General features: G+C 32.1%; 1 protein-coding gene across 2 annotated transcripts in view; it reads left to right on the forward strand.

Annotated features, from left to right (window-relative positions):
* Window positions 1-11,087: 11,087 nt before the first annotated feature.
* Window positions 11,088-24,784, forward strand: part of LOC119835513 (carboxyl-terminal PDZ ligand of neuronal nitric oxide synthase protein) — a 140,351-nt gene continuing 126,654 nt past the window's right edge. For both annotated transcript variants that reach the window (XM_038360395.1, XM_038360394.1), the window contains exon 1: window positions 11,088-11,343. The gene's annotated coding sequence lies outside the window, so the exon portion shown is untranslated. The remainder of the gene's footprint in view (window positions 11,344-24,784) is intronic.

Genomic DNA, 24,784 nt, shown 5'->3' on the forward strand with positions numbered 1-24,784 from the left:
TCATACAATATAACATAATTGATATATATCGTACGTATATTCGTGTTTGAGTTTTATATAAGTAAGTTTGTAACTCGTTTAAATACTATTCTATAAATTTACGCGAGAATGAGTTTTTGATATAATGTCTTGAAGTTAATCAAAGGAAAAAATCTAACTAAATCTATTTATAATTATTGATCGGAGTTTGAACTGTAACCTTATTAGTAATAAATGTATATAAGCTTGAGTCCGAGTTATTGATCCATCTAGAAATTATATAACTTAACTACCCATCCGCCCCGGCTTCGCCCGTGGTGGAACACACAGTGAGGAACTATTCCATCAATGTTCGTGTGTAAACATTACATACATACACATAACTTGTATATGAAAAACACGCATGTTACATCTTTACATTTAAATATCATATGATGCGACAAACATATAAACTAAGTATCGATCTCAGTACAAATTCACGTAAACTTAAGGATTAGGTAATGGTATCGGTCACATCTCATATTCCAAACTCCATTCGATCTTTCTTAAATTTATAAAATAAATTGAATCATTCAGGCAATAGCTCGCCAGAATACTTCAATATTTGGTCTTAAAATAAAGTCGTCGATATTCATCCCTCGATGCCATTTATGATAATGTTGTATTTGATTGAGTTTCATAGCTCGCTATATATAATGCTGGGTCAAAACTTTATCAATTTGATTTAGAAAACGCGCAATGAATTTAAATGTTGTGTAAGGCATCCGATTTCATGTAATCATGTCATTTTCTTTTTCTCCAATCGTTATATTATATAAACTGTATTGTACAGGCCATATAAAACGAGAGTAAATATTTGCTCAAAAAAAATTTTGTCCATTGAAAAGTTACATTTGGGGTTGTGTTTTTTAGAGGACGCAAAGGATGTATTTTATTCTGTTTTTCAGTGACAACTATGTTTTTTTTAGCATTTAGACTTTTTAAGCGTGCTTTTTCTATTATTCCATCATGAGTGATTGTTTTGTTTGTAAAAAAACCTTTAGGTGAAAATAAAATAAGAACTGTGAAGGCAAAAGGTGTAAAAACTTTACTAGACCGAGCGGTCGAATTTCTGAAGATTTTCGCTTATAACTTTTTTATTTATAGTTCTACGATAAAAAGTTACTGAACCAAAGTTGTAGAGAATTTAATTTGCAATAACATTTGTTAACAAATTTTTTTTATCAAATAAATAGTTTAAGAGATATATCATAAAAACCGTTTCAACCCCTATTTTCAAGATGGCGGCCGTGGGACAAGGGTGGCGACCCCACAAACTTGGTTTTAGCTTTACACTGACCCCCTCTACACATCAAAAAAATAAAATTGCGTCCTCTAAAAAACGCAAGGTTAGGCCTAAAAAATGTAGCATTTCAATGGACTATCGTTATTCAATTTCCTGTTCAAATTATTGTCGTGCGAAGAATTCAAATTATTCTGTTTTCGTTCTAGAAGTTGCGGTTTTTATGTGTGCATTTTTAATAATTAAAAACGTAAGAAATGCATTATTCTATGAAAATATTGAAGATACGTATTATATAAAAGTAAAGCTTGACACAAATAAACTACTTCACATAATAATTTATAAGCAATGATAATACCAAATCGTAGCTCTCTTATCAACTACTGATATAGTTGTTTAAACCATAACCATTTCTTTTCAAGGGCCCTGATTCCAATAGCGAATTCAAGATAATCTATCTCTTGAAATAGAAATTGACCGTGTACCTTATTTAATATTTAGAGGAGTACCTACAACATTTTCTTTAGAATGTGTTAGCCCCGTTCACGGTCTATTAACAGCTTCTCTGAACCCCTTGGAGGTTCGATTATTATTATTGGTTCTGACTCAACGCTCTTTACGATGTACGTATAATAACGTGACTTTATAACTCTGATTTCGAACACATTTAACGGTGGTCTGCTGTTTTCATTTTAAGTGTTTCTCTCAGATTATCTCACATGTCGGTTATGTTTATTAGTATATAAGTGACTTGATAAAGAGTGAGTAATTAATTTTAAATGTGTTTGTTTTACACTATGTTAGGAAAAATAATTTGTAGTGGGAGCCGGTTGGAACCGTATGTTCATGTAAGGCGGTCGCACAACGGAAAAAAACGGTTTTACGGTTTAAAAAAGAAAAACGAAAGCTTCGGTAGAACATAACACAAATTTTGTTTCGTTTTGTACTAGATGGGTATATGATAACCAGTAGGAAGGGGGTAGAGGAAGGGTTTAGGGGACAACCCGAGTCCCTTCCCTGGAATTATTTACTGTACTTATATACTGTAACTGTACTATAATGAAACTATTCTATTTTTTTAGTCGCTTTACTTTTTCTTTAGTCGCATTATACAAATAGGTACTGAGCGAAATAGTACCTACATTATTTTACAATCTCTGTCACCTTTATGACCGCCACTTTGGTGAACGCGTGAGCGTAGAACCGAGGAGTCTTTGGTTCGATTCCTAGTGGGACACACAAAAAATGTCTCGGTCTGGCAGAACACAGCAGGCTGATCACTTGCTTGTCCAGAAATAAAAAAAAACGTATGTATTTCATCTGCCCCATACCCCACTAGAGGATTCCACTTTGTTCATTTCTACAGTAATTTCGTTTTAGATATTTTAGCGTGAAACGACTAATACGCACCGACAATCACTTATAATTAGATATCATTTATGATTCGCCACAATTGTTCACAGGTTCTGAACACGTCCTGGAAAAAACATATTATAAAAATATTCCAGAATGTTCTCTCGCTAACAAACGTTCCGTAAATTGCAACAGTTTCTGCGAAATGATTTCCTAGCACAACCTCTTGCGATTTCTTTCATGGAAACATAATATTGCTATCATGTCAGAAATATTGCTATTAGACTTGCTTCAACATGCTTCAGTACAAAATGGATATTTCATAGAAATATGTACGAGTATTGTAACGGTAATATATCATATAACTATTAGGTTTCCTGTATATTTTTAAGTATATTTTTAAAAGTGACATATTCTTATCTTATACCTTTAAACGAGCAATTCTTGTATATATATATATATATATATATATATATATATATATATAATTGGAATATCGGAATCGGCTCCAACGATTTTCATGAAATTTAGTATACAGGGGGTTTCGGGGGCGATAAATCGATCTAGCTAGGAATTTTTTTTAGAAAATGTCATATTCGTGTTTTATTCGTGTTTTTTTTTTCCTGACATCTATTGGTGAATAATAATACTATTTTGCTTCGTAGATAGCTGGACAACTGAAATAACACATAGGCCTTTTTTATACCGATATTCCTACGGGATACGGACTTACGCGGTTTCAACCGCGGGTCACAGCTAGTGGTATATTATTAAAGTAAACTTTAAAATTTTATGGAGTTTTAAACCTTGATACTTATATACGAAAGTTTTGAATGTATATGTATGCTAAAGTGAGAAATATGTATAATTTTGTCAAATACAGTAAATATAAACTATGTAGTATATTACAAAAAAATATTTTTATTTTCTGTATATTTTTATGGTTTACATGCAACATGGAGTTTATTGTGATGCTCAGCTCACCTAATTTTATGTTCAGCGTGCTGTCAGAGTTCAGGTCCACCTTAACCAACATCTGGAGCCCTGATCACGTTCGTGTAATGCTTTATACTCTTATTTCCCTACAGATTATAAAAGGAAAGGTCTCAAGGAATGGAATCAAGGGGCCCTTGCAAGTGCCTAAAATGCCCAGGGAAAGGTCTCGTGGCATTACTAGCTAGCCACCAAAATTACCTACACAACATTTTTTAATAATATGAATAATGACGTGTGTCATTTAATGAAATTAACGTTTGTTGTTTATTTTATAATATACTGGCTTTTGCCTGCGACTTTGCACGCGTTAAATTCTGTAGTTTAATTGATGTTATTATACACATAAACCTTCCTCTTGAATCACTCTATCTATTAAAAAAAACTTTCAAAATTCGTTGCGTAGTTTAAAAGATTTAAGCATACATAGATAGGAGCATAGGGACAGAGACTTTATTTTATTCTATGTAGCGATAGCGTATTTTTTATTTACATCACGATTTTAAACTGTTTTGCTCGTCTATTTTAGTCGTTAAGGTTGTTTATAAATAGCTTGTTATTTTACACACTTATATTACCTACAAAATTTCTCTTTCATCTAGCTCAATACTCTATACAATAACAAAGGACTTGATCTAATTCAATTTATGTTTAATGAACATTAAGAATGTTGTTTTCTATAACAAATTATGACCAATATTTGTCCTATCCATTAAAAGGGATTACCAATTGCAAACACTCGTTAGCCGTGCGTCTCGAGATGAAGCAATTAATATCTCAGATCGTGTACACTCAATTGATCCCCAATAATTAGATTACGAATAGTCAATAGCATATAAACGGTTGGGTGATATCTCTCTACTGGGCGATCAAGCTATTATGATTAACAATATATATAATACATTTTGTAGAAGTTTGCGAGGATTATGTAGAGAAATTAAGGAACAGTACTCCACCAAAAGAAATAATTAAGCACGCGGGGATACTAATTGATTTCGTAAGTTTTAGATAAATCCGGTTATTTTTAATAAAGAGAAAGAACAGTATTTCAAATCTGCAAATGCAAACAATCAAGGGTCATTAGACGATTCAACAGAATTTTATATTTTTATAAATCGCAATGTTTGGGACAATATAGGTAAGTTTCATGAAAAAATTTCTTCATTTATTAACAATAGTGATATCAAACTTTGATCATAAAATTAATTCAACGAGATTAAAGACACAATACGATTTCATTTTTATTTCTTTGGAATTTAATAACTTAGAACAGATTAATTAAGAAAACTTACCCCTTTGTTTTTAAACCTTAAATTGAAAATGCCTGGAACCGGCGCTGAAAGTGAAAAATTTTATCATCCACAGGCGAGCTCATTCAAAGATGTTATTAACTTTTCTTTCAAAGGTACGAATTACCTCAAAAATATATACTCAAGGAACAGAGGCACGTGCCGTATTGGAGTTTGTTTCGGAATACTTTTGTATATTGTTACAAAATATGATGTCAGCGAAACCAATTTTCTTAAGAGCGGTTTATATTGCAGATGTTTACCGTTATGGGAATGCACGTATAAATCTAGACTAGATTTGCAAATCATCAAATTCAAGGAAATAGAATTAACGATTTCGCTTTCTTTTAATATTAATTATACTGTAAAATAATAAGAGTTAGATGATTGGCGCGACAGACAACTTCTACACAAAGAAATAAATCACTCCTTCTATCCCAATAAATTGTAATAGCCCGATCATATGATACACATAGCTAGCTTCAGGATAGATCGATTGGTCGAAGATTATCCGTTTTATAATAATGCAATGTCATGGTCATTAATCTTAACTTCGCCCTTTCGTCGAGTCCTATTTCGTGAAGGTTTTACAAGAGAGCGAGACTCTATTACGGAAAGGTCGGGATATGATGTATGGGAATTTCGTTTTATATCATCACCATGTTGTGTATGTCCTTGGCGTGGTGTATATGATTTGTAATTCCTATTTAATAAATAGTTGGTTTACTGATTGTCTGCTGTGTGAGTACATGTGAACGCTTGAAGAACTCAAAAACGTTTTGCATGGATTGGGCTCAATTTATGTTACGATATGCATCTCGCTTCAAATTGTTATATATTTTTCCTCATTTCTCATGCATGCAACCATAATGTTACACTGTGGAGCATAGCGGGGCGGAGGTGGTTTTATCCTTTATTCAATTCTATGAAACTCATTTCTGAATAAACTTTTTAAAGCACGAGAGAATGGATACATGTATCATAATTTGAGCTTGAACTTAAAAGTGTAATGCTACATTGAAAAGATTTATGTGTAGTAAGTTTACTGTGTATCAATTTTAAATTGTATATTAACCAAGCATAATTTATTATACTAAATATTTTTTAGATTATATATTACTTTACAGTAATCCATAGTTACATTACTGAGAACTGAACCGACTGAACGGATTTTGTTGAAATTTAGTACAGAGGTAGTTTGTGACCCGAGAAAGGACATAGGATAGTTTTCCAGTTGGGAATTCCTCGGAAAGGGGAGTTATGACGGTAAAGCTTCAGATCTGTCTATTCTTTTCTTCCACTACGAGCGTGTGAAACCGGGCGAATAGCTAATATCGATCGAAATCGTTTTTTGGTGTCAGTCTTTTATTCTTAGAAAAAATAAAATAAATTGTCTGAGCAAAGGAACAGATTCCTTGAATATATTCCTTCTTGGCTGAGTGTTCATTATTGACTACGAAGCTGCAACTCCATAGGTGGTAAGAGGAGTGGTTTTATGTACTTAATAAATTGGTTACAATCTATGCTAATAATGTAAAGTTGAACAGTATGTTTATATGTTTGTTTGAATGCGCTGATCTCAGGAACTGTTGAACGGAATTCAAAAATTCCTTCACCGTTGGACATTTTCGTGAGTACTGAATGCTGAGTGACTATTGGCCTATATATGTACCACGGTCGAAGCAGGGGCGGGTCGCTAGTATACATATATCATAACTTTCGACAAGCTTGGTGTAAAAAAATGTCGCAAATTCGCCCAATGCTTCATGAAACCCTTCTCGGGCAAACTTCAGTTTTAGCTGAAGTGAAAACGAGTGTACACGGTTTTGCTTTCACTGTTTAGCTAAAAAAAGGTATATCCATTTTGTATCTTTCCATTGAATTAGGTAAATTGTAGAATTTATGAATGGGAGTAAAGGTTTAAAAGAGTTTTTTGAGAATGTTTTATGAAGTCTATGTTGTTTCGATTATATTTCCAAAAAGGGCGTTCCAAAGAAATGGTCATTTCCTCAAGTCAGCTGGTTGAAGAGCGGTTGATTCTACGTTATCTGGTCCCACAAAGATGTGAAACTTACTTGTCCTGCTGTCGTGCCGTACGACCAGTTAACTTTTTAATAGCTACAAGATTTTGGGTTTTTATAAACAAATTTTAAAGCCGGAGGAAGTGAAAGTAAGATATTTTTTCACATACTTTTAAGATCACCACTGAACAACCCACAAACGGCCCTGCAGCTGACGGTCATCATGCTTAATGTGCACTTTTCTTAACCATTGAGTAGTTATAAGGGCAGAAGAAATTATTGACGAAATTTGCGCCTAGCTTGAGAACGGGAACTGAAGATTGGTGATTACACTCGTAGTAGCTTGCTATTGTGTCTACGGTGAGTAGGGGAGCCGGAGGCCTATTCCCTTCCCAGTCCATCCATTCTTCCCAGTCATCAATGCTTTCCTTATCCCTTAAACACGTAAGTGGTGGTTATCAAAATTAAATAAAATAAAGAAATGCTCGTATTATTTTCTATTGAGATACAGCTCCTTAACATAAAAAGTAGCATGAGAATGTTACTATGTTCCGTAATATGAATAAAGCCTTCACCATCTCCCATTTCTTTATTCTCATAGTCAGTTCAGTCCTTATCCCTTATCTCTAAGAAGCGGCAACGCATCTGAGGAGGATATACCCGGAGCTCCGTTTCTATTTCTTCATCCTTCCCAGTCTATTTGTTCTTTCCAGTCTTTCTCCCTTATCCCTTAAAAGCGGGTAACACGTTCCCATTTTCATGGACGGTGGTGATCGCTTACCATCAGGTGAACAGCCAGCTCAGTTGCCAGCTACGACATATAAAAAGCCTCTACATACACGTGAGTGGTGGTTATCAAAAATAAATTAAAAAAAATGAAATGCTCGTTTTATTTTCTATTTGGATATGGGTCCTTAAAATCCCACTTAGCTCCTTTATTACCCACGATGTCCCAAAATGTATATTATCCTCTTTCTCACGGTAATTCCGCAGCCCGTAATACATTCCTTACAAGGCCCCTGCGATCGCAGCCCGCCTACATTGTGTGCCATTATTAGATAACGTTTTTATTACAAAACCTTATTCATTACAATATTTGGACGGTATGTTTTTTATTCCCTGATTTTGTTCGGTAGACCTATAATACTGTTATAAAATAATAAGTATGGTAATGATTTTTTAATAAATTTTGAAGCCAGAGTAAATCGATTGTAACTGTACTGAACAAATTAATGTATTAGAGAACGTTTTTTTTTTTGTTGTTTAAGCAATTCATTGGTAATTTTAAATACAAATCAATTTTTTGCAATTTGGTTCTGAATGTTTTTAAAGGTATTTTTATATTTTATATTTGAAGCCAAATAGTTTCTTTAAATTGCAATAACCGAAAACGAATGAATATATGTGCGTGTGGGTGTGTGAGTGTGTGTGCTTGTGTGTGTAATATTAGTTTAAGATAATTTCCATACCAATAGTATGGATATGATATGATTATCCATTTTTAATTTCTATGATTTCGTATTTTTTAATAAAATTCGTGTTGGAGATTATTAAAATTAAATGAAAATTTAAATAGGTATCTAGCCAACAATTCTTTTCGCCGTTATATAAAATTTATACGCTGCAAATTAATAGCAAAAATAAAAAAAATAAAAATTTGCAAATTTCTGCAATTAACTGAATAAAAAGAATATCCTCAAGTTTATAGAAACACCATAAAGGAATAAAAAAATTGTGTCGACCAAAGATTTATATTTATAATAACATATTACATTAATTAAATAAGAGAAGTGCAATTAACACTTTTGGGAATATTTAGAATTAAAACCATCATTGCGAACGATCACCAAAGTCCTCTTCTTTTGGGGATGTCAGTTAAAATAAAACAGACAAAAGAAAATATAATAACTGCATGTATTCAATCACAAATGTGCACGTACATTATGGTTAGATAGTACAACGGAGATAAGGCCAGTTATTTGGAACATTTATCACCTGGAACTGTGAGTCACAGGAAGCGCCGCCATTTGCATTACTCTCTATGCGTTTTAATTGACACTAAAATATGAAAGTGCATTGTTGGTATACAACTGGGATCAGCTTGTTCTCTTCAAGTTTATTGTAACGTTGCACTGATATTCTTAAAATTGTTGTATAGTTGTTGCTATCGAATTGAAGATGAATGAATGTTTCTTCATTGTGGTATAAATATTCACAAAATTTTGATATCACCCTATACCCAATATGTTTCTTATAAGAATTTTTTCTACATAAAGGGTCACTGATGTCCCTGGAGGACAACCAGTCCATATTCACGTTATAAAATGAGATTAATTGACAACAATTTTTCCTTTTCCCAACAAACACAAAAACAATCACGCCTATCGTTTGAACATTCACGGAGTTTAGAAATTTAAAACTTTTTAACGGATTTTAAACGCGATTTATTCATTATATTATTAACCCGACGTTTCGAACACTTTACAGCGAGCAATTCACGGAGTTATCGAAACCGAATAAAAATAAAGAATAAGTTGTAGACAACTCTTTGTTTTTGGGGAGTTCCGTTAAAAATAAAACAGACAATCGATAACGCAACATGGAATATAGTTCGTGTAATACATTCATAGAATTATCGTAATATGCGCTAATGATATATCTAGACTAATCTATTAAACTAGGAATTTGACAAACGCGCCCGCAATTCATCCTAGATAATGTGGAGTTCATTCCATTCCATCGCCTCAACAGGGATGTGAAACCCATAGTATGCTAACTGCTCTGGCTCCGCCCTTTTATCATTTTTTTTTCAATCCAAGCAGATAATTCTAACAGAGCAAACATTATAGAAATCCGATAAACTGTTAAAGAGTTATTGGTGTAGCTATAGTCTTGAGTGTGATTTTTTTGTTATTAAGGCTATTTATTAAATAACAATTTCCAGTTTGTCTAATAGACGGTCTATTAGACAGTACAGATAGGCTTAGAGAGTATAATTAACTAGCGGTGCCCCTCGGCTGTGCACGTGGTATATATACAGTCTATAGCAATCAAAGATCACGTGCATACCCAATGATGAAAATATTTTCAAATCGATCGAATTGTTTCTAAGATTAGCGCGTTTAAACAGACGTTTTAGCTTTCAAGCTTTACTAATTGGATTTCAGTTTTGGCCTAGGCCTGAAAATGCCGGTTGGAGTAAGATTTAGGTCATGTTGCAGGCTGAGTCTAAAATGCGATGTACTGGTCTGGTTACTTCAATAAACTTCGGAGTACAAAATACAATAACAAGTTTTAGTAAGTTGAATTCGTTTTATGTTGACACAGTTATCATAATCCATAATTAGTAGTTAGAATAAAACTATAACATACGAAAAAACCTTTTGCAAAGGAATATTTTACGACTTCAAACTTACTTATAAAATCCATTCAATATTAATATCACATATTATGTATAGAAAATACCTTCAAATCACAGGATTGCGACAAAGTTTAATGAAGTAACACCCGAATATCACTAACACATAACTAATCTTTACAACTTACAGATAAACAGAACATAAGGAAATTAAAGAACTTTCTTGTTTTTATTCAAATGCAATACAAAAAAAGAATAAAGATACGATTAATTAGTCATGTGCAGGTACTGTGTATTTTAATTAAACGCTTCTTTTTTTTAAATACCATTTTCATGTATAATTGGGAGAACTACACAGCCAGTAAAATAATAAATAAACGCACATTGAGATTCTTATAAATTTATAAATAATCAAACATCACAGAAAGTTGAAATAGTATTTGCGATCGCTACTTGAAAATATATAGAAAACCTCTTATTGACTAGAAAGGAAATAAATAACAAATGAGTGTACATACACCTTCATACTTCTTACATGTTCAATCGAATCATATATTTTAAAAATGTGATATTGTATTTCTCCGTAAATATTGTGAAAAACCATAGATTACACTTTTTATCAAATAGAAATTGTGTTGCATAGAAACAAAAATAAAATAATTTACATGTGGGGGATGAAAAATACACATGCGCTAAAACCTCCATGGAAAGTATGGAAGCTTGAAGTTTAAACCCCAAAGGCGACAGCGGGGTAGCAGTGCGACGTTGCCGCTCCGATCCTGGCAGCTGCCTCACTTCGAATCGCTCATACTGCGAGGTACCTTCTCGGCACGACCGCGTGTGGCCGCTCGCCCGCCGCTCAAAAACTTTAAACTCACTTTCCGACGCCGGAAACCTGTTCCGCCGCTAAAAAAACAACTATTACAACACGGGATTCACTTCTAACTCATCTAATGAACTTGGACTCTGTGGTAACTTTATCGTGCTAGTGACAACTTGAAAGGAACTTGAAAAAGTTTTATTTTTACGAAGCTCCGGTTATGCTCGGCCGAAGTTTCCTATAAACCGGTAAGTAAACGGACTTATTTGAAAACTTTGTGATTGCATTGTATTCGAATTTTGTGTGTATTATATAATTTGAAATGTGATTTTATAGTTATGTTTAATGTTACGTTGTGGTCGGGTGGCATTCTTGTCGGCACCCACAAAGCTCTCGACTAGCCAATCAACAAAGTCTTTGTTTATAAATGTATAATATCCAAGAACGCGCATTATGTCTCAAAATACGTTGGTATTGTCTGTTCTTATCAGGCCTGTGTTTGACGCGATTGTTTCAACAATTCGAAGAAGGTGCAACGTAAATAAAGAATTCTTTGAAGATAGAGTTACGTATCATCGTCCAATCGTAAGATTAATTAATTCAAAATTTCGCAACAAATTTCTCGTTTCAATAGCGTAGTACCAACAAAGGCGAGCTTTTCAAAAGGACTAAATGACTAATCGATGACTGTATTTCCATTATAACTGCGAACCTTCTTATGTTGAAATCTAGTGCTAAAGTTTATTTAATGACTAAGTGCATTAGAGATAACTACACAATGTAGCGAAGGCATTCAAGATGATAAGTCACATTATTATTAATGACGAGTTAATAATTGCAGTCACTGCGTCTAAGAATTTAAATTGTGGGCCTCTTTCCTATTACCTCCTTTTCCCAAGATTTATTCCCGATTATTATAAGTCACTTTGTAAGAATACGAGTTGATATTCGTGACTTTGTAAGGCCTCTTTATTACTTTTTATTTTAGCTTTTAGAGTATTTCCAATACAAAAGAAGTTTTATTTAAAAAAAAAAAAAAGAAATAGAGTTGGAACAGCTCTAGAAATCAATATATCTCATATCCAAAATGAAAATTATTTTTCTCACTTCCTTACAAAAATTATAAATGTAAAAGAGTTTTTTTTGTATGTTTGTGTTGCTTTAACGTCGCAACGGAGTGATTATATGGAAAGATTTTTTTGTATGGAGATAATGAGGAGACTAGTGAGTGATATACGAATTTCCTTGGCCGATACATAAATTTGTCTTCGCCTGAAAGAAAAAAAAACCGCAATATAAATCGAATCCTTCAGGAAAAAATTGAAATTATTGATAGTGTATAAATGTAAAAAAAGATATTGTAAAATATGTTCCATTGCTACACGTATTGTTTCAGATATCCCTATAATTCATAGAAAATGAAAGTACTGTAAATGTTATTAACAGATCTGTAGACAAAAATATAAGCGTTGACGTAATATACAGTCATGAGGCATCGCCTATTCTGTACCCTTACATAACCTAATAATCCCTAAAAAGCTAAATGTAATCGCAAAATTCTCCTAGGTTGCTTCAACTTTGATGTTAAACAAATACCAACAATAGAGGGTAACTATTATCGTCATCTGCCTTCGAATAGATTTGTGCCTATATAAAATAAAATTTAAATTTTATAGATAAGAAACACAATACGGCGAAGATCCCTTTTAATCGTGTTTGTTATACTGATAAATTGACATTATCAGAGCATTGGCCGTCACACCATTTGTTAAATGGACGGAGGCGTTGTCAGCCTCATCCTATTTCTGGGAAATTTCTATCCGGGCTTAAACATAAATGTAAAAAAAATATTTGCAGACAGTATTTCGTGAAAGTTCATGTTTTTTATTTGTATATTTACTTTAATTTTAAATGGTGTGGATATTGAATAATAAATTGGACATTTACATATGCCATACGTAATAAAATAATATCCATAATATAAAATAAATAACCATAATCCATCGGATTAAAATTAAAATATTGTAGGAATCATATAGAAATATATTGAAGCTTGCACTAGAATAATTTATTGTTATTTTGAAGGTCGCATACTACATTAAAACTTTATTTTAATACACTTCTTTTTGCTGCTTAAAAAATTTACAAAATACGTTGAAGATTTTGCGAACAACAAAAAAAGACTATAATATTTGAATATATAGCGCACTAATAGTTGCATTAAGGCATTAAATTTATAGAACATCGTGCATACCGTCGATAATAGTTTCGGCATTAGAGTAATATTGTCGTAATATGATTAATTCTGAAGGGTTCATAGTTACTTGGGGCATCGCCTTCATAATATTGTAATGATTATTTTAAACCTTATTACAAAGAAAATACTATTAAATGCATACGTATTAAATGAAAATTTATAGTTTAATAGTAATTATTATTCTTGATTTTTTTAACATTGGGCCTTTGTTTCGCTCTAAAATAGTATGTGAGACTTTAATAGTACTTTTAATTCTCTTATGGAGTTAGAAGATATGATATACAATACAGTAAAACGGAAATTAGATGATAATTTTCTATTTTTTTTATATTTTTGAATACATATAGATTCCAAACAAGTATCGTATACGTTTACAAAGCAACGGCCAGTTGCGACAAGAAGCAATAAAAAAAATTCAATACAACAATAAGAGGTCACGAAAAATTAATATTTCCTCTTGATGTCTTAGTGTTTTCATAAATATTCTACTTTTCATAGCAATGAGAATGAAACAAAGGGAATGTTTATTATGGTTTTTTTTTTATTTCGAAGGGTCAATGGAAATGTGGTTGTTGAGATAAAAATCTTGATATTGTACCAAATACTTTTTGCTTGAAACAATTGTTAAGAAAAATCTATTTCCTTGGTTTTCCTCTTTGTATATTATTAATTCTTAATGTAGGTTCTATGAGGTTCTAAGTGACTATTATACTAGCAGTTATGTATTATTATCTATTCTAAATTCTTCTATCAATATTATGAAGAGGCAAATTTGTTTATTTTTTGGTAGTAGATTATATTCGGAGGGATCAGATCATGAAAATAATTTGACAAACAGAAGCTTTTAAGTGACATAGGCAATGTTTTATTGCGATCGAATAAAAAAATTTGTGAAATCCTCATAGCAGGTATATATATGGAGGTAAATAAAGTAGGAGAATAGTGGGGTAGATGACGCTTTCCTGACGTGCGTTGACTAAATGTTACGTTATTAATAAATATAATCACCAAAAAAGGCGTCTAGTTTTTATGTTTGAATCGCTCTTTAGGTTTTTTATTGTATATGTACCTTTCATTTGAAAGAAGAGAACGTTATGTGGATTTGAGAAGTACTGTTCACGACCCAAACAATCAAACTCAAACTTATATTTTTCTTCAAATACGTACGGAATACGAGAGGCACCCTGTACCCGAATCCGAATCCCCTGATGATTCATAAATATGTTTAAAGTACACAAATAGATTTTGCAACAATTTTAAACTTTAACCAAACGGAAATGCTATTGTTTATTAACAAGTTGAAAAAGTATTGAAGAATTTTAGATAAGGTGAAGTTAATACAAAAGAAATGAATGCGGTCAGCTAATAAAAGGAGCACGGTAGTAGTCATGCCGTCTACAACTTCAACATTTAGCATAAGACATTGACGAAAAGTTATTTAAACTAAACTGCTGCTTTAAAATTAATCGGTTTATCCTTATTAATATAATTTATTATAAATATTACATATAATTTAATATAAATAACTAGAGAAACCCCATTTTCACAAGGGAATGATATTTTATAAGGAATTTGAAGTCAAAGGTCTAGTAAGGTCAAGTCTGATATATTTAGGTAATACAAGTACAAAGTCTAAAGTTAGAGCAAAGTAAGTAAAGTACTTGGTACACAGTACACTATTTTTGTGTACTATGTGATGTTACTTTAATTTGTAATGTTGAATCGCTTGCCAGCTGCTACTATTATTTAATAAAAGTAATATTTTTTTTTTATTCTATTGCAGGACAAGAAACATTGTATTTTAATCACGCATATATATCAATACAATTAATTACAAAAATATTAACATATATTTCATCTCTCAAGCTTTTAATTAAATAAACAATACAAATAATTGTAAAATTTTATAACTTCTCATACATTTATGTATGTCTAAGTAAAATTTAATTTAATAAGACTAATCGGCATCTCTTAACCTATAACTTAGTTATAGAGATAATTAAGATTTTGTATGTTACCAGGTTGCGAATAAGCTACTGGAAGTGTGTCACTAGTTAAAATTGCATACGAGGGAATTGAGGCTGTTACATTACGTTTTTATGGTCGTATATAATATTCATATTAACGGTTTTATGTGCGGAATATTAATAAATAAATTTATGATCTTTGATATCTTTTGTATAAAATTATATCCTTTTATTTATGGGAACGTAGTTTGTGTATATTAATCAAAAACAAGTGAATACATAAACAAAAAATATCCACGCAATCACTGACATTGATAAATAAATAGAAATGGAAATTTAAATCTTCAAATTATACATCATCCTACTAATATTACAAATGCGAATGTTTGTAATGATGTGTGTGTGTTTGTTATCAAATTTAGTACGTAGACAGCTGAACAACTGGAATAATATATAGGCAACTTTTTATCCCGATATACCTACGGGATACGGAACCGCGGGGCGCAGCTAGTATTATATATATGCGAAAGTGTGTTTGTGTTGTTAGTTTACCTTTCTTTTACGTTTAATCTAGCGAAATAGTGCTATGATTTTATGATGACGTGTCTGGATATAGTTAGGGGGTTGGAGTGTGATATAGATTAATTTTTAGCGTGATAATTTTTTGAAGTTATCGAGTTGCTGATCTGGTAGTCTACATGAATGTAAACGATCTCCACTACCCATAACATACATATATACATGCATTTGAAGTGTTAGGGCCACTGCAAATATGTTGCCCGCTTTTAAGCGGTAAATGATGCGGAAAGGATTGACTATAGGAATAAAGGATAGGGCTGGGAATGGGGAGGATAAGGTAAAGGGCGTTCGGCTCCCCCATTCATCGAACGAAACACAGTTATAATTTTACTAATGTTCGAAAATTTTCGAAACTAAATAAATATCCATTCTGATAAATATATATTGAATTCTCTCTAACTAATTAAAGAACATGAGTACCTTACGATAATTGCGCTATAACTGATAATTATTTCTGACCACGCGGGCAAAACTAAAGCGTTCTTTGTTTCAATAAATGCAATAATAACTTGCGTAAACGTATTAACACTAGAACCGTCTTTTTTTCTACTAAATGTTTCGTTTTCTAAACTGCGCAGTGTTGTCCTAAGGGCGCAAGAGCGCGGGCCAAATTTCGACCATTACGAGAATTTAAAACCGAATTTATGCCATATGACACTGTTATTAAAACATAAATTTCCGTGCAAAATATTAAGGGGTCTCGTTTTATCAAAATAACTGTATAACCTACTTCGATAGTGCGAAATTAAAAAATTTAATCGGGGCCCGAATTACTCTTGAAAAGTGACTTATAGTGTTTGCATGTATGTCATTTGCATTGAATTAATATGAGCGCAGTATATGTGTGTGTACGATGTCATTAACTATGCATATTATTCGTATGTTTGGATATTGTGAAGCGTAAAGAGTTCCAATATCTGATAGGTATCATCTGACAGGAATTGCAGTTTTGTTACTTTCGTTGAAAATATTATTTTAATCTGTGTATAGTAATACTTGCTTTTGGCCACGGCTTCACACGCGTTAAATTTGGAGTAGTTTAATAGATGCTATTATACATATAAACCTTCCTCTGGAATCACTCTATCTAATAAAAAAAAAACATCAAAATCCGTTGCGTAGTTTTCAAGAATTAAGCATACATAGGGTCATAGGGACAAAGAAAGTGATTTTGTTTTTCTATGTAGTGATTTTATAATTTGAAAGAAGGAAGAAATGGGAATAAATATAACGTTATATAGCGCAAAAGCTTCTCTTATCCTAGAACCTTTGTCGATAACTGCCAGCGTTTGTTGAGTCGATTATATCAAAAATTTTAAACCAGCAATGATGCTTTGTTTGCAGCAGTTCTTTTTTATATTTTTGTGGTAATTTCTTGTAGTTTAGTAATTTGATTTAATGTACATTGCTATTTTAATTGATAATCTATAAAAATATACTTTATTATATTAATAATATAATATCGCTTCCTTACGCACTCTAATCCCTATATCCCATTCTTTTCTCTGAATAATAATGGTCATAGCTCACATAACCCAAAAAGGAAATTAGTGACAGACAGCTTTGCGCTCGATTAGTCACCGATCAGTGATGCACTCGGCCAGCCGTTGGTCATTGACCCCGTGTAACCAACGGTACCCCAATTCATAAATCAAATGTTGACAGTCGTTATTTTCAAATAAAATTACAAATACAACACTATTAAGACATTTACGTATTTTTCCGTTATATTGCTCAACTACACCCACTATTTTATAAGAATACTTCAGTTTGTTAGATGTACCACGCTATTGCAGTTTGCGAACGCAAAGTCTGAAATAACGACGTGTGCATTCTATATAATTCTTTTTAGTTGCGAAAGTAATAACGTGGCGTAAATAGGGGATGAATATTTGTATGACGCACGATAACGAGGAGCAGTCTATGCCAGCATGAAGCCAGTGCACAATAACATCTATTCTATAGAAGGAAAGTCTTTAAATTGGCAAGATGGTGCCTGCGTGATCCTTGTACAATACAATACTAAAAAAATTGAGATAACAGATCCACCGCAGCAAAGCGAATAAGAATGTTAGAGAATTTGATGTTTAAATTTAATTTTATAAAGTTAATAATGTTGATAGTAATCAGCATACAAAAGAAAATCGACCCACTTAATTACTAAACATCATAATCAATGAAAATAACAAGTTTCAGTACTTATTTTAACAGTACGCAGTTTTAAGTAAATAATTATACAATGTCCAAGAAATTCCTCGCATACTCGGGTGTCCTACAAAAAGTAAATTAGGTCCATGCAAAACTGTGTCAAATTGCTTTTAAGTTTGACACTGAATTACAACGAATTAAATAAATTTTATACAACGTGCTTTTATGCTGCCGGTTTTGCTGAATATAAATTTATCTCTATGGGTCTTTATTTATTTAATGTTTTTAAGTCACGTTACTGAACAATTATTTTACGTGCGACTTGCAAGATGCCAAACTCCCACAAAAGATTAACATGAAACAAGGCCAGTATTCTTCTACTCGTCCTTCATAGCCCATTCCTCTACTGCCGTCGGTAATCTTTCCATATCCTTTTCCTCTTAAAAGCATTTGCAGCGGCCATACATCTGAAAATGTTAATGGGCGGTGATTACAATTAGAAGAATCATAAAAAAAAACTGCAGCGTGAAAATGCTTCTAAGCTAGAAATGTAGTGTGGAATCTGGGGACCCGTTTCTTTTTGCTACCCTTTCCGTTTCTTTCCTTTCTTCCTGTCGTTAATCCTATCTGTATCCCTTAAAAGCGGGCAACGGATATGCAGTGGCCTTACGGCCTACCTCTGTTAATGTTCATAGGCGGTGGTGAGCGCTTCCATTCAGACCATCAGCTTAGTTACCTGTTCTTATATCAACAAAAAACATTTTTTTCAGTTAATAAGCTGCATAATGAAGGATTAATAATAAACATGTTAATACATTTTCTTTATATTTGTTAAAAAAAATGCTTTATTGCTTTCTTTAAGACATTCATCTAATATTGATTATGTATGATACCTTTGGTACATGAAAAGGCTCAGAATAAATTGGTTTTCTACAAAGAAACTACGAACAACCGTTGGAACAGAAACTCACGTAAAGGTTTTTATTAGTTCTGTTTAACTCACTCTAATGTTACTTTTGTTTTGAAACGATATTGCCACAGTCTATGTATAAAGCAATAATAAATGTTTCTATTTAATCGTTACGTTCTTAGTCGGTTTGTTGTGAAGTGTTTGATTTATATATAATGTTGGTGATGAAATAAGGTAAAAATATAGTAATTAATGCTGGCCAAGTGTGGGTTGGCAGACGTCACAAATGACCGAATTTTAATTCTTGAACAGGCTGGTTTCTTCTCAATGTCTCTCAACGAAGAGATAACGTTTCTACCAAATATTAGGAACTCTAAATTTGGGGAGGTTTCGGTTGAAATTAAACGCTGTTATAATATTCCAATTGTGATCGCGTGAGTTAGCTTTGATACATCAATATGATTTTATTTAAGCTCTTTAAGTACTTTCTTTACTACTATTTTATTATTTGTTGTGTTATTACTAAATTGATGACCCTGATCTAACTGACTGACAAGCTATCTACCATTTATTACGTAGATTTTAATAAACTATATGGTACTTATTTTCAATGATTCAATGATTTTTAATGATTATTTAACTGCAATCAACAAACTATACGTAATTTACATAAACTAACTGACTCACATCTATCTGCCGAAATATATGAATTATTAAGCTTAGATTTATTTTATGAATTCGTAACAACATAATATTGATAAAAGAAAAATAATGTGACAAGTATTCAAATTAAATTATTCGACCATTACATAATGTTATTCATATAATACGTCACCAATTTTTTTTAGCATATGTCGACCCATAATGATCGAAGACAATAAATACGGTGGATGTTCTATCAACCGCAAATGGGTTCGCAATTTGAAAGGGTCGTGTAAATCTAAATTAGAGGAAGCAATACATATTGTGGAAACCTTTATTCACTTTTGTCTGTCGTGTATATTACTATATTATATATATTATTGTAGGATTTATGTGGGATATATTATTATATATATTTTTGTGGGAGTCCAGCACGCTTCGGCACGAATTGGGCCAGCTCGCACCGGGGAAGTACCACCCCCTCACAGAAAACCGGCGTGAAACAGTGGCATGCCACAGTGTTTCGTACGGTGAGTGAGGGAGCCGGAGGCCCGTTTCCTTTTCCTCACCCGTCCTAGTCCATTCCTTCTATCCAGTCGTTAATCCTTTCCTTCTCCCTTACCCCATAAAAGCGGGCAGCGCATTCGCAGAGGTTCTACCTTTGCGAATGTTTATGGGCGGTGGTGATCGCTTACCATCAGGCGAACCACCAGCTCAGTTGCCCGCTATGACATAAAAAAAAATTAAATGGATAGAAATTTTATATACCTCTTAGAAGATATGCGTAAAATGATAGCATGAGAATTGTTTTGTGTTTTGTAAGGTATGTGGGATAACTGGAGGCCATATCCTTTTAATTACCCATCCCAACTTTTAAAGAATTTGTGAAAGTGGTGTAAGGTAAATGGTCTAACCCTTTTGCAATTCAATCAATCTACTTCTCGCTTTTGAGAGGTTTGAAGACGGTATTTTTTTATCATTTATATTCGTTAATGCAACGCATTTATTTAAATTGAATGAATCTCTTTCTATATTGCTATATAATAATCATAACGGCACACATACACACAAACAGACACACATACATTACAAGTAGCAACGCCTTCAATATAAGTATTTACAAAAAGCAAAAGAATCAAAACGTAGCATCAATCATTACACAATTTCGATATATGGAAGGGCCACATGGTGGTCACAAAAAATTCTATCGGGATACGAGATCGTTGATAACATTCCGGGGAACGAATAAGGATATTATTCGGTTAGTCATCGGACTTCTGTGCTCCAACCGGTTTGAGAGGCTGTACTGCGTTTCAGTTTTACATACTTGTGGTGATTTTAATGTTGATTTGGGAATTTCTTCCTCAATACTTGGTATAAAGGATGTTGAATATCTTTTTAAGTACTAAGTAATCATCACTGATGATATGTCATGAGTATTTCGGTAAATTGTGCTTATATTGGTGGATTTGATGGTTAATATGTGATATTTCTTTTTTCCAATAGTTAATGGATATAAATTTGGTATTTTTTTAAATAAATAAATTCTTTGGTATATATGAAACGACGATGTTACAAAACCGGTTGTAGCTTTTGTATTTAAAATTAGATTTAAGGCAATTAAAATTGAGCTAGTAATTAATGTTTAAAATTGAGCTAGTAATTAATGTGTTCAAAAAATCTAAGATTCTTTAAAAATTCTTTTTAAAGTAAAAATTATAAGGTGTAAAATAAAATAGCATTTCTCACCTGTTTAAAATTTTTATTTTCAATTATTTAATTTCAATATGAAATGAGAAGCACCAAAGTAAGAGATGACAATCAGTCTTGTGGGCTTCTTCTAAGCTAGAACCAATCGAGTAATGGCTTAAAAGCATTAGGTGTATTTTTACTTACATAATTGAAAGACATAATTTACTTTCAGTAGATTGGTTATTACTTAATCATGTGCTAAGAGTTAGTAGCCGTCCACGTACTTCTTTGCATACACATCATTTAATAAGACATTAGCTGTTGCGTACTTTTTGCAATTCCAAATATACTTAGCCAATACCTCCAAGTTTCATTTTTACGACAAATTCTAGCAAAGTTTCTTCCAGAATCCCTAATCAATCAGAAATGGTGTAGTATCTCTACTATATTACATATACTATTCATCTAGTCCAGTCCATATTTAAGGAAAAGGACGACAGGAACAATGGACTCGGAAGGTGGACGAATAGGACACAGACCTAATTGTTCCCATATCAATCTCTTTCTCATAGTTTGATTCCCCAATCCAAAAATCTAAACAGAATTGTTAAATATTTTTTTGCCTATTTCCCTATAATGTAGATCTATCATTTACTTGATTCTTAAATGTGTCGTCCATTACAAAACATCAAGAAAATAGTACAAAAAATATTCAATTACCTTCTACCGCATGAGGTACAATTATTAAACTAACTTTCTTAGTATGTTGGTAGTTTCACCCGTGTGTAATCTTATTATGTGACCCGAATGAGCCTTTCCTTCCTTATAAAACGGTCGTTACACTGAGGCATACCTTACAATAATTCCCTTTTTTATTGGCAAATAGTTGTGTATTCTATCGTAATGTCTACTGCGATTTATGTAAGAGTTTAGTGCGCAATGGTAACGTCAACTTTAATATTTTTTCATTAGTTTAGATTCATTTAAAACCAGCTTTAATATATATTTTGTTGCGATTCTAACAATTAACTATGTATGAAATATCTGAGAATGTAAATAATGCTTTCCGTTTTATTTAACTCTTATGTTGATTTGTTAACTTTAAGTTATATTACTTATTATAATGTCTTAAATATTGTACATTTAACAAAAATAGTATAAAATAATATTCACCGTATCAGCTTACAAATATGAAAGGAAGAAACGCTCAATATAGTGATAAATGACACGAATAGTTTTGAAGTGAAGAAATAAGAACCATTGCAATAAAATCGGCGATGGGTCCGAATAAACTTTCTTAGCTTTACGACACGAACACCGTCCTTGAAGTGTACACACGGGACCTTATTTTTATTTAAGGTTGTTTCTCAAATAAATGTATAAAGCAATGAATGGATACTCTGCAAGTAAAACAGAATATTTAATACTTGATATATAGTTTTGCTAATTTATTTTTATATTTATTGGGTTCAAAACAACTTATACACTAATATAATAGCTACAGTAATAATGTCCAATAAATATGGTACTATGTATACATATATTCTATGGATACACAAATTATCTAGTGCACAAGATTAACTAAACCAAAAATTCTAAAACTCTAAACAGAACTAAACTGGAAAATTTTCATAACATTAAGTTTTTATGGAATAATAATGAATTTTTAATATTAAATGATCATTCTATAAACCGATTTCTCCTTAACAAAAATGATTTAATTATTAATATTTTGTTATTAGTAATCATATTATATTATATTATACTATATTATATTACATTATATTATGTTATATCATATTATATTATTTATTTAATACACATTTATTGTTAATTTTAAACTAGGCACACATAATTGCGTTGTTTTAGAACTGATTTTTCTATTCGTGGATGAAACTGAGCGTTAAAGTGAGGTCTGGGGCATACGCAGTTTTTCGAACAATAAATTAGCATAATTCCACAATTTAGGAACTATCACTTCCATATCATGCATTTCATTAATTAAAAAATACGAACGTACATTTTTCTACTACTAAAGAACTGTATGTTTTAATGATGAACGATCGAGAGTATTCATTCTCAGGACGATTGATAAAAGAACCGTTTCGCGCCATTTCATTCCGTTTTTTCTTCTTTCTTCAGGTTAGATTAAGGTTGAAATAGTCAAGAACGTACTATACTGCCGTACATGAGATTGACTTCAATTTGCCTACTTTTCAGAAAGGTTATTTTAAAAGGTTACAGTATATACCAATTTTCTTTTAAATTTATAAGATAGAAAACTATTCTTGGTTGATTCTAATCACATCAAATTACTTTATAGAGGACAAATAATGTTTATAAATCAAAATATCTGGTGTTCTCGTTTATAAAACACAATGATCAAGGAAATTAATAATGACGAATTTATTAAAATAAAATACACAAAAGCATCTCCCTAAATATTAGAAACTGCGCGTTCACCTAAAATTAAGAATTAGGACGTACCTTCATTAGCGAGACCAGAAACTATCACTAAAACTGAGCGCAAGCCCACGTCTAATGATTCAATAGTAATTAGTACCTACCTTAGCACCCTGGAAATAATTAGTAGCCAGAGCGGTTTGAATAGGATCTTTTTACGAGTGTGAACTCAATGCCATTCAAGCTACATGCCTAAGGCTACATGCCTTGTTTATTGCGTTAATTTCAATGTTTCGTAAATATAATGATGTTTTGTGGAACCATTGGAAACATCGAATCTTCGTCCCTATTTCTATGGACTATTGGGTGGCTTTATATATAGAAGGTGAGGATGAAAAGTTGAAATATCACAGGGATATCATGTCATTTTTGGGATTACCATATTAATGCAAAAAAGATAAATGTCATTTACATATAACAATAACTACTGACACACATTGTTGGCAGCACCTTAAATAATACAAAAATAAAATAAAGTTTATTTGTACCAAAAATAAATACACTGCATACATATAACAATATAATAATAACTATACTACTTTTACATATATAGCAAAAGAGTAACCGGACCATAAGCGCACATTTAATATTTTTTTTAAAGAATAATTGTTACGCAATAAAGCTGTATGTGACCTCAAAACAAGGGCTTATATTTTTCTTTCTGTTTGTCTGATAAGAAAAAAATGGCGAGTAAGCAATCGAGAGTGGTGCCGTAGTATAAGTCATTAAAATGAAATTTAATTTTCTAAGAGATTTTTTGCTAAAATAAATAGTAAAAAATGGCGAATGTGAGAGTGGTGCCGTAGTATAGGTCATTAAATTGAAATTGAATTTTCTAAGAGATCCTTTGCTAAAATAAATACTTCACAAGATATGTGCACCTAAAGTCGTCTAAAAATGTCATACAAGATTCTTCTAAAACTAAACGCGAAAAAATCGTCACTTTATTTTATATAGATACAATAAGATAATTCAATCTCACAATTTATAATATAGTTACATCATCGAAGGGTAATAACGCATAACCATAT

Source organism: Zerene cesonia, chromosome Z (genome assembly GCF_012273895.1).
Source record: "Zerene cesonia ecotype Mississippi chromosome Z, Zerene_cesonia_1.1, whole genome shotgun sequence".
Taxonomy (NCBI): Eukaryota; Metazoa; Arthropoda; class Insecta; order Lepidoptera; family Pieridae; genus Zerene; species Zerene cesonia.